Source organism: Pongo abelii, chromosome 11, assembly GCF_028885655.2.
Source record: "Pongo abelii isolate AG06213 chromosome 11, NHGRI_mPonAbe1-v2.0_pri, whole genome shotgun sequence".
Taxonomy (NCBI): Eukaryota; Metazoa; Chordata; class Mammalia; order Primates; family Hominidae; genus Pongo; species Pongo abelii.
Window position 1 is genome coordinate 26,565,792 of NC_071996.2, and position 12,401 is coordinate 26,578,192.

The 12,401-nt window shown below is 42.2% G+C and overlaps 1 protein-coding gene across 25 annotated transcripts in view; it reads left to right on the forward strand.

Annotated features, from left to right (window-relative positions):
* The window catches only part of CLASP1 (cytoplasmic linker associated protein 1), a 310,798-nt gene that overhangs the window by 80,794 nt on the left and 217,603 nt on the right, over positions 1-12,401 (forward strand). The gene's annotated exons all lie outside the window — the stretch shown is intronic.

Below are 12,401 nucleotides of genomic sequence, written 5' to 3' on the forward strand. Positions count from 1 at the left end.
TGTACTGGTGCTGTTCAATGCATGTTAGAAACTGGATACTCTGATGACATCCTGAAAGTGTATGAAGCCTTGATCTTTCTCTGTTTTTGATTCATGGATGTAAAAGCATGAAAATCTTAGAAGTTCACCAGTCCACCAAAACTTTACCAGCTTCCCAACCCCATCTAGGAAGATAGAAGTAGTCACATAAAGAAAGAGACTTTATAACTTCTTAGCCAAGATAAATCACTAAACTCTGATATCGTGTATTTGTATTATGTGGTGCTCCAAAGGTATTTCTTTTCTTTCCTAACACCTCTTTGTAGTCCAGATTTCTCTTTAAATCTAAAGGGATTTAAAGATTTCATGGCTTAGTCATAGCATGATAAGAGGATAATTAGGGTAGAGATTTATTTGCCTGGTTCACACATTTTGTGTTTGTGTGTATGTGAAGATAAGATGTGCCAGGGAGTTAAAGGGAGAAAAATTCTATTCCCTGCCTTCAAACTAGTGATTATAGCAGAGGAGACGTTTGCACGGGAGGACCTTGTGTCGTATATTACAGCCAACCAGTTACAGGAGATGCAGAGTGCTAAGTCCAGGCTGCCCTTCTGTGGGAGGTAACTAGCGAAAGCTTCTGGAAATGGTGGCCCTGGAGCTGGATCTTATAAGATAGGCAGGATTTGGTCAGGTAGAAGTAAACTTTCCAGGTGGAAATAGTGCTGAGCAATGCTGGAGCCATCTGGAGAAGTTCCACTTTGGCCCATGGATCATGTGTAGTGAAGCTCTGGGTTACTCTCCTTCCCCCTATTCTTGGGTAGCTCCCGGAGGGCAAGGACTTTGTTTTGTTCAGTCTGTACGCTGAGCATCAGGACAGGACAGTGCCTGGCCCACAGCGGTGCTCGACTGTTTGTTCAGTGAGTGGAAGAAGCTGAGGATAATGAAAATAGCTAACGTTTATGGAACAGTTCTGCATACCAGGCCTGTGCAGAGCTCTTTTAGGCAAATTATTTTCCTTCATCCTCACAACCATCTTGTTGGTTGCTGTTGTAATTCCCCTTTAATAGGTGAAGATAAGTGGTAGAGCTGGCATCTGAAATGGGGCTATCTGGGTTCAGAACCCAAACTCTTCCCCTGAACTGTGCTTCCTGGAGAGAGATTGGTTCACAGCTTCAGAGGGCGTGAAGGCCACACCAGGGCTGTTAAGCTGTTTTTTAAGCAGGCTCTGAGGGTTCATTGAAGGTTTTTGAGCAGGCTCCTGGGGTGTTCCAAGTTGCGTCTTGGAAAGTAAAAAAATTATGGTGGTGTCTCAGCCAACTTGAGGATGAGTAAGTGGTTCCTAGGAAATAGTTCAGTGGGTAAGAGGTAATGAGATTGAGGATGGATTACTGGAATGTTAGGGGAACTAGTTGGGTACTAGTTTGAGCATTTGGCATTGGTAGGTAGTTATTATCAAAATTACTAGTGGCATCTGAAAGTAATTTAAGACATGAGCTTGTGCTTTGCACACAGTAAATCCTCAATAAAATGATTGTAATTTGTCTACAATGCTTACTGTTTCGGAACTTTGAATCTCCCTCACCTAAGGAAGTCCTGTTTGCAGACATCTTGGGCATTATGCTTATAAACAATATTTCTTTAGTTCTCTGCCATAGTTCTACTTGAAAACCCAGTCTTTCAAGAAAAACAGAGAGGACCAAGTTGTTTCCACTTACTGCTTACGTTTTACAGACTATTACTTTTAACACAAAATATGGTGCAGCACAGAACACATTACAGAGTAATACAGTTTGCAAAGTAATTACAGGATTTATAAACATGGGAATTCACATTATACACCTAGCATGTGATCTGATAATGGGGTCCAAGAAATGCAAGGCACCTTGAGGTCTGGCCTGTGGTCGCACTGCTTTCCTCCCCATTTCTCTTTTTGCGTCCACACATCTACCCCCTCTTGTGGGAGGACTTTGAGATGATTGCTTCAGAGGCACCTGAATAGTTTATAGGCTGGTCTCATTAGAATTGTTTGGTAGCTTGGATTAAAGCAGTGAAATGTAAGAAGGGTGCTGGAGGTCCATTAATAGGACTCACAGCTGTCAGTCTCAGAGCCCAGTGCTAGCTCCTGCTGTGTGCTTGTTTCTGGCTGTCCCTGAAACACCCCTGCAAGAAAGTTCACTTGTGCTTTTTGGGTGTTTTCTCTTCGGAAAAGAGATAAATCCTAAGGCCCTTGTTTTAGTACCTTACCTGTGGATAACTACAGCAAACTGGTGCAAACAGGGAAAGGACTTAGAACAAGCTTTAGGGTCGTTCTGCTCTTAATGTGTGTTCTGACTGTCAGTGTTGCTGTCAGCATCTAGACTTGAGCATGCAGATCTGCTGGTCATGCCTGATGATCTTTGATTTGAGTTGCTAAGTCAGATAATGCCAGAATTGGAGCGGCCTAGTGAAAAAAGGCTCTGGGCTCACAGTATGGGGCATCAGCTGTCTCTGCAGCTCTCAGGGCTCTGACAGCCTGTCCCTGCCAAGGGAGGGATGAACATGGAAAGTCACAGCAAGTTCAGTGGGAAAGTGGCTTCAGGGCAGAGCTTTGGTTGGCTGTGGATGTGGAGGAAGTTCATTTCAAAGCTCATTTAGAGAGGGTTTAAAAACACATTTCTTAAAAAAAGTGCATCTCCTTTCATGTGAACACAGCTGCTGCGTGGGGCTGTGATAGTGCCTCCTGGACTTGTGCAACAAGGCAGCCCGGTAGAAATACTCTACTGATTGCTTTTGGCAAATTTGATTTACTGGAGAAAGTAGTCACATGAGTTATTCTGCATGTTTACTGAGAGCCTCCTTGGTCTTGAGAATACAGAGCAGAATGAGACCTAGTTCCTGCCCTGAGGAACTCATGCCTAGGGAGACCCTATGTCCACGTAGCCTGGGACATTCCCTATTCATGCCTCTTGTCCTGGTATAAGAGTACGCCCTTTGAATCTCAAAGTTCCCCACTTCAGATGATAAATTATGTGGTTACCTTATTCATAGTCTAGTGGTGGGTGGCAAATATGTGAACTCTCATCTCATGACAGAATTGAGCCTCTCTGCAGGGGGCCCAGTCTGGCCTGTTGATAGGCCTCCTCCTCGTCTTTCCCCACCTGTGTATACAACTTCTTTTCTCTGACAGTGGCAGTCCCCTTGTCCACCTGCATTCTCCTGCTTGTCCCAGTGTCCCAGTGCTTCTTGCCCCATAGCTGCCACAGGAACCCAGAACTTACTTAGGGACCAGGAGGATAAGCTTTCATGCCAACTGCAGACCCTTTGGAGCATATTCTGGGTTGTGGCTTTCCCTCTCTTTTCTTCTTCTCAAATTGTGTTTGGGGAAAAATTTATTTGCTGATGGCTGCTTGTGTTCTACCAATGCCTCAGTTCTCTAAGTTGTTTCAGTGATAATCTGTACTTCTGTCATTCTGATGGGCTGTCAGGAGCAAAAGTTGATGAAAATGTGTGCTTGGTTTCCTGTGTTTAACTGGTATAGCTTTGGACTTGGATTCCTAATTCTCTCCACCCCTGGTAATAAAATATCATACCATAGAGAGAGCTGGGCTTTAGAGCCCCTTGGACTTGGACGTGAGTACAGGTGATAAATCTGTCACTAAAACAGGGTAAATCAATACAGGGTGATGACCAAGGCCCTTTCTGACTAAAATCTTTGATAATTCTTCTTCATTGGTTCTAAGTTATGGTGAAGTCCTTAATTATAGAACTCAAACCATTTTAGTCATGATATGAGATTGTCCAGTGCTGGGCCAGAGAGGTTAAGTGACAGGGTCTCAGAAAGAATAGATTCCTAAAACATGGTTCGTACATGGAACATTTATAGAAGAATGGATAAATGTTAGCTCCCTACCCCGCCGCCACCTTTTTCTGTTTTTCATCATTGCCTTTAGGTAAGCAGTGAATTCCTCATTTGGAATAATTACCTCATGAATGATGTGGTTTGGCTTTGTATTCCCACCCAAATCTCATCCCATAATTCCCACACATTGTGAGTCGGACCTAGTGGGAGATGATTGAATCATGGGGACAGGTCTTTCCCTTGCTGTTCTTGTGATAGTGAATGGGTCTCACAAGATCTGATGGTTTTAAAAACGGGAGTTTCCCTGCCCAAGCTCTCTCTTTGCCTGCTGCCATCCACGTAAGACATGACTTGCTCCTCCTTGCCTTCCCCCATGATTGTGAGGCCTCTCCAGCCATGTGGAACTGTAAGTCCAATAAACCTCTTTCTTTTGTAAATTGTCCAGTCTTGGATATGTCTTTATCAGCAGCATGAAAACAAATGAATACGATGAACTTTCATTTTCACCCCTTGCTCATTCTTTTTTGTTTATTTCTCCCAAATTTGGTTTTGCTTACTTTTGAAATTTGAAATCAGGATTAGATAAGAGTGGGAGGTAATATAAAAGAAGCTAATTTCCCCAGAGCTGAGAATTTGTTCCAAGTTCTCAGGGCCTTTTTGTTTTACAAAAAGTTGGAATTTAGAAGAAATTAAAGCAGCAAATTTATTTTTGATTTCCATATCCTACCTCTAAGCTTTCTATGCTAGAACAAGTTAGCATATTTTTTAATAAGAGAATTCATTAAGTGTGTCGGCATGTTAATTTTTTATTTTTTGGCTAAAAGCATGGTATGTTTGAAAGCATGAATGAAATTCTGGAATGGAAGAGGTGATGCTCAATCCAGACATGAGGTTTCTGCTGATTCTTTCTGCCTCCTCTTTAAAAGTGCTACTGGCCTTTGACAAAGTCTTGTTGCTTTATACATCTCCTTTTTCAATGTGATGTAGACTCTTTCAACAAATCATCAGGTGGTCGTTTCTTGACAGCCTGTTCAGCATGATATGAACTATCCTATGAAAAAAGTGGAGAAAAATCAAGTGCCCACTTATGTTATCCTCAAGTGTTGTGGTTAGAGAAGGGAGAGAGAAGTGAAGGCTACTTGGCGTTGGGGGAAGCCTCCAGTTAAGAAGAGATGCCTTGTACTTGATTTGAAAGGGGTCAGTTGAGAGGGAAGGCACACCTTAGGAGTGTGACACCAGATGGGGCAGGTACATTGCCCACCCCCAACCCCAGGAGCCTCAGCCAAGTGCCTCTGGGGAAGTGTCGGTCACGTGATTAGCTTGGCCTGTGTTGGGACTGTCATAGGGACTCAAAAAGGTGTGTGCATATAACATTTTAAATTTAGAAGAGACATGAAAAATAATTTAGAACAACTTCATTTTACAGATGGAGGAACTGAAGCCTAGAAAGGACAGCTGACCTCCTTTCCAGATTCTGAAAGAATAAAATCAAAAGCAGGAGAGGGTTCTCTGTACCAAGCCACATCATTGAAAGACAAAACCTGAACAATAATAAAACCCCAGAGGACAAAAGCTAAGCTTAAGTGAAATTTGCCTGTTGTGTTTCTGTGCTTATGTTTGATCTCCTAGTAAATAATTGAAGAGTTTGAGATAGTTCCCCAGTGGAAAGGTTTCTAGAATAGAGATTTGTCTGAAAATGTTCAGAAGAGCTGTTCAGTATTCTACTCAGTTGATTTTATGGAGGGAGTCATAGGACTCTCAGTGTTGGAGTAACTAGTTGTGTTCTAGCCTGCCATGGCTTTGGAGTGATTTGTTCTTTGCTGGATGACTAGATAAATCAGTAAAGACAGAATTCAGGAAAAGGGATGAGAGATGGAATGGGGAGGAGACTCAGATTTAAAGAATGCCTCATGCTAGGCCACGTGCTGAGCATTTTCTATAAGTCAGTTTCCCAAGTCCTCTGAAGAACTCAAATCCTTCAGCACATGTTTGTTCCGCACAGGTTAGCAGGGGTCACAGGCAGGCCCTGAGGGTGGACTGCCTGCCCAGGTTCCTGTGCTGTGGCCGGCGCTGGGCTTTGCTCAGAGGAGTCAAAGAGAAGTCACTTGGCCCTGGGTCTAAGAACGCTTGCTGTCCAGGACAAAGGTTGTCAAGCTGTTTCTCTAAGGTTCATAGTGAGAAATCCGTTTTATGTTGCAATGTGTAGGAACACATTAGTCCCACAGTCAGAAGTAAAACATTTCATCTCAAGAAAAACCACAGAAGACAAAGAATACTTGTCTAACATTAAGCCCTAACATAATGTAGTTTTGAGCCCCTTTCTTGTAAATTGCCAGACTCCCTGATGAAAACAGCTTTACCTCTGATTTTTGCAATCCTTAATGCCTGCAGACATGTAATAACCCTTGTAGATAAGCCACTCAAAGATAGGAAGCTGATGATTTTCTTCAAGGGAGAATAGTGAGTGTATCAACTCTAACTTTGGCATTTCCTTTCCCCTTTAAATACTTGCACTATCCTTTATTTAGAGAGCCCAGTATTTCAGAAGGCCTAACTCACTTGCCCTTATCTCCATCTAAATCAAGGTTTCCAACCCCTGGCTCAGAGGCCCAGGACAGCTTTGAATGTGGCCCAACACAAATTCACAAACTTTGTTAAAACATTATGAAATTTTTTTGCGATTTTTTTTTAAGCTCATCAGCTGTCATTAGCGTTAGTGTATTTTATGTGTGGCCCAAGACATTTCTTCTTCCAGTGGGGCCCAGGGAAACCAAAAGATTGGATACTTTTGATCTAAATATTTGTCTTATTGTTCCATTTTGTCTCTAGTTTTTCTAATAGTGATTGTATGAGATCAGTGCACTGCAGGCTACTCTTTTTTAGTCACTGCAGTATTTAAGGTAAGAGAAAAGAAGGCTTTAAGATAGATTTTACAGTAGTAATTCTTTGCCTAGAATAATAGTCACGAGTCTTAATCCTGGTTCCCAGGTAGTTAAGGAGATATAGTTCCTAAAGATCAAACCTATAGGACACGTTTATTATTACTTTTTCAACTTTGTATTATGAAAATTGCGAAACATTGGGCTGGGTGTGGTGGTTCATGCCTGTAATCCCAACACTTTGGGAGGATGAGGTGGTTGGATCACCTGAGGCCAGGAGTTCGAGACCAGCCAGGCCAACGTGGCAAAACCCTGTCTGCTAAAAATACAAAAATTAGCTGGGCATGGTGGCCCCATGCCTGTAATCCCAGCTACTCGGGAGGCCGAGGCAGGAAAATCACTTGAACCCAGGAGGCAGAAGTTGCAGTGAGCCGAGTTGGTGCCATTGCACTCCAGCCTGGGCTACAGAGTGAGACTCCGTCTCAAAACACAAAAAACAAACAAACAAACAAAAAATTAGCCAGTTGTGGTGGCGGACACCTGTAATCCTGGCTACTTGGGAGGCTGATGCAGGAGAATTGCTTGAACCTGGGAGGCAGAGGTTGTGGTGAGCTGAGATCGCACCACTGCACTCTAGCTTGGGCGAAAACAAAAAGAAAATTGTGAAACATAGACGAAAGTAGAGAGAATGTTTTAACGAATCTATGCACCCAGCATTTGACTTCAAGGATTGTCAGTAACTTGCTGTTCTTAGAATGCCTGGTACTGATGTGATACCCCTTATTCCTAGAGGTGGAAATAACCGTGGAGCAGAGGGATGTTCTTGGATATGGATTCCTTCTCCACTTTGCAGAGAAAACCTAGACAGAAGACTATCTTCCATTCCTTCCTGGCAGGCAGCTTCTGAGGGGATATGTGTGTTTAAAACTTAAAATGTTAAAAATTGTTTTTATCGTGGCTTTCTTAAATTTCAAATTTATGTGTATCTGTTGTGAAAATTCCTTCATACACGTGTATGAAGCCCAAGGTGAAAATCCTATTCCCCGGCATACAAACACATTGCTCACAAACATTGCATGTAAGTTTTTAAGGAAATGCAGTCATACTATTTTGCATACTGTTCTGCAGCTTGCTGTTTTTAAAAACTTCATAACACGGACATCTTCCCATGTTAAATACATGTCGGTCTAAATTATTCTTTCCTGTAGCTGTGCTGTATTTTGTAGTATTCAAGTATAGTACTTTAAGTTTTTTCATTATCATTAAATTTTTTCTTTACTTTGAAGTGATTTAAGAGTTCCCATGTACATTTCACCCAGCTTCCCTTAGTGTGAGCTTCTTACAGTGCCATGGTACATTTATCAAAACTTAAGCAATACAAGGGACTTGGTACAACACTATTAATCAAACTACAGGTTTTATTTGGATTTCATCAGTGTTTCCACTAATGTCTTTTTTCTTTTTTTGGATCCAATCCAGGATACCACATTTCATTAGCCATTATAATGATGATGATGATAATTATTAATGTACTAAAATATAATTTATATATCATGAATTATAAAATTCACCATTTTATAGTTTACAATTAAGTGGTTTTTTTGTATATTCAGAGTTGTGTGCTCATCACCACTGTCTAATTTCTGAAGATTTTCATTGTATTAAAAAGGAACTTTATACCCATCAGCAGTTACTCCCCATCCTCTCTGTCCAAAGCTTCTGGCAACCAACTAATCAACTTTCTGTCTTTGGATTTTTTTTTTCTGTCTCTATTCCAGATATTTCATAAACTAGAATCATGCAATATGTGGTCTTTTGTATCTGACTTCTTCCATTTATATCATAATGTTTTCAAGGTTTACCCATATTGTAGCATGAATTCAGTACTTAATTTCTTTTTATTGCCAAATAATATTCCATTACGTAGGTATACCACGTTTTGTCAGTTGTTGGATATTATGTTGTTTTCACTTTTTGACTATTATGAATAATACTATTATGAACATTCATGTTTTTGTGTGGATGTAGATTTTTAAATCTCTTGGGTATATACCTAGGAGCTGAATGTATGAGACATATGGTAATTTTATGTTAAACATTTTGGGGAACTGCTAGATTGTTTTCCAGAGTGGCTACATTATTTTACAATCCCACCAATAATGTATGAGGGTTTCAGTTTCTCCATGTCCTTGCCAAAAGTTGTCATGGTCTGTATTGCTGTAGCCATCTTGGGTTTCTAAAGATTGAGCATTCTGCTGGGTTTGTCATGAGCCATGTTGTTTGCACATCTCATGAGGTGTGGTCCACACCTTCTTCCCTCCATCACAGTGCCGTGGCTCTAAAAGTTTTCTGTGTGAATTCAGACAAGGGATGGCTTTCAGGTACTCTGTGCAGTTAACCAGGGTCTGTTGATAGGTACAGTTCGGTGGATTGATTGTTCATAAAATATTCTTAAGGTACCCAGGCCAGGTTGAAAGCTTCAGTTTGCAAGGTCATTCTTATGAAACATTCTGAGCAGAACCATGAGAGAATCTGGCTAGCTCTGAAATTCTTTGTGATTTGGAGTCTGAGGCACTTAAGAATATATCACCTTAACTGTAACTTTCCCCCAATTAGCAGCAAGAGGCTATTAGTCCATTTTCTTTTGTTTATAACAGAATACCTGAAACTGGATAAGTTATTTTAAAAAGGAATTTTTTTCTTATAGTCATGAGGGCCAAGAAGTCCAGAGTCAAAGGGCCACCTCTGGTGAGAGCCTTCTAGCTGGTGGGCATTCTCTACAGAGTCCTGAGGTGGTGCGGGGTATCACATGGTAAGGGGCTGTGAGTGCTTTAGCTCAGGTCTCTCTTCCTCTTCTTATAAAGCCACTAGTTCCACTCGCATGATAACCCATTAATTCATTCATCCATTCGTGAAGACAGAGCCCTCATGACACAGTCCCTTCTTTAAAAGCCTCGCCTTTCAATACTGCAGCATTGTAGATTAAATTTATAACGTGAAATTTGGGGGGCACATTCAAACCATAGCAGAGATGCTTCCTAGGATGCCTGGAGGATTTCTTTTTTTCTGTTGCTTTCCCATTTTCAATCTGGGTGATGCTGCTTTCATTTTAGATTAGTGGTTTCTATGAGGGACAGGCTAGTCCATTGGGCTACAGGAAAAACATTACAGCTCCTTGTTAATATTTATTTTTCACCTTATTCTTTGAAGTTATTCTGTTTTACATATGCTTTACAACTACGTTTACATAACAATAGATTGTATGATTTATAAGTAAATACACATAATAGGTGTTCTTTTTTGTTTGTTTGTTTTCTTTTTGAGATGGAGTCTCACTCTGTCACCCAGGCTGGAGGGCAGTGGTGTAATCTCGGCTCACTGCAACCTCAGCCTCCTGGGTTCAAGCAATTCTCTGCCTCAGCCTCCTGAGTAGCTGGGATTACAGGTGCCCACCACCATGCCCGGCTAATTTTAGTATTTTTAGTAGAGACGGGGTTTCACCATCTTGTCCAGGCTGGTCTTGAACTCCTGACTTTGTGATCTGCCCACCTTGGCCTCCCAAAGTGCTAGGATTACAGGCATGGGCCACCTTGCCCGGCCTACACATCATAGGTGTTCTTTTTTTTTTCTTTTTTCTTTTTTTCCAAGATGAAGTATTACTCCATTGCCCAGGCTGGAGTGCAGTGGCATGATCTCAGCTCACTGCAACCTCCGTCTCCAGGGTTCTACAGTAGACTAAAAAGTTAGCAGAGCTTATGGTTGATTCTGTTCTTTCCACCCTCCATTGTTCTTTTATTTATTTATTTATTTAGAGACAGAGTCTCACTTTGTCGCCTAGGCTGGAGTGCAGTGGTGCGATCTTGGCTCACTGCAACCTCTGCCTCCCAGGTTCAAGCGATTCTCCTGCCTCAGCCTCCTGGGTAGCTGGGATTGTAGGCACCTGCCACCACGCCCAGCTAATTTTTGTATTTTTAGTAGAGATGGGGTTTCACCATATTGGCCAGGCTGGCCTCGAACTCCTGACCTTGTGATCCGTCCGCCTCAGCCTCTCAAAGTGCTGTGATTACAGGTGTGAGCCACCAAGCCCGGCCACATAATAGATATTCTACGTAATCAAAAAGTTTAGAGGCCACTGCTTTAAGCTCTCTACTGAGTGAAGAAAGGCACAAACAGAACTTATCATCTGAACTGATAACCAGGAAAGAGTAAGTTCTATCGCGTTCTCTTGAGAAAGGAAGCAGTAGAAACCTAGGGCAGGGCCCAGCAACAGGGATTGACAACATTCACAGTGAGCAGCACTGCAAAATAGGGAGAATGAAGAACAGAATTCAAACCACAGAGCTTGCAGAGTCTCAGAGACCACTAGTTTTAGTTTTGTAGACAGTTGCCCCGATTATGCAAGTATTAATAACATACCTAGAGTCATTTGGTAGCAGAACTAGGATGCAGGTCTTGTGACCTAGTACAGGAGTGTACTACAGGTACTGCTGTTTGCATGGTGCTTTAGTTGTATTAGTTTCTCTTTATTTGTATTTTGGTATCACTTTTTGGCAGCAAGAAGTATGGGAGGGAAGATGCATGTCAGAAGTTACTCATTCGTGTTCAACTTAATTTAGAACCCAACAGAAAGATATTTTTCCAGGTGAGCAATAAGGCCTGCCAATGGGATTTGTTCATTTATTCAACAAATACGGTTCTAGACAATAGCAATGATAATCAGATGAATATTTCTGTCTTCATGGAGCTTATGTGTTACTTGGGGGAAGGAGCCAATAACCATGTAAACAGTGAATTTTATGGCATTTGAACAAAGACTTGAAGGAGATGCTGGAACAAGCTAGGTAGGTATCTCGGGGAAGAGCATTCCAGGCATACAGAGCACCCGGTGTAGAGAGTGGAAGGGGTCTGGCACATCTGATGAACAGCCAGGAGGCCAGCGAAGGGAGTGGGCAGGACCACTAGATAAGCTCAGAGAGGTAATGAGAGGTCAGATCATGAGGGCTTGTAGGCCATAGTAAGACTGGCTCTTACCCAAGCTGGGGAGCCATTGGATGGTGTTGAAGAGAGGATTGAAATGATACGACTTGCCTTTCAAAAGGACATTCTGTGGCTGGGCATGGTGGTTCACACCTGTAATCCCAGCACTTTGGGAGGCTGAGGCGGGCAGATCACTTGAGGCCAGGAATGTGAGACCAGCCTGGCCAACATGGCGAAACCCTATCTTTATACAAAAAATACGAAAATTGGCTAGGCGTGGTGGCGTGTGCCTGTAATCCCAGCTACTTGGAAGGCTGAGGCCAAGAATTTGCTTGAACCTGGGAGGCAGAGGTGGCAGTGAGCTGAGATCATGCCACTGCATTCCAGCCTGTCTCAAAAAAAAAAAAAAAAGCGGTGGGTAGGAGGCAGGCGCCGTGGCTCACACCTGTAATTTCAGCACTTTGGAAGGCCAAGGTGGGTGGATCACGAGGTCAGAAGTTCCAGCCTGACCAACATGGTGAAACCCCATCTCTACTAAAAATACAAAAAAATTAACTGGGCTTGGTGGCACACGCCTGTAATCCTAGCTACTCAGGAGGCTGAGGCAGGATAATCGCTTGAACCCAGGAGGCGGAGATTGCAGTGAGCCAAGATCGCATCACTGTACTTGATAGAGCGAGACTCTGTCTTAAAAAAAGAAAAAAAAGACATTATGCTTGTCTGTTGAG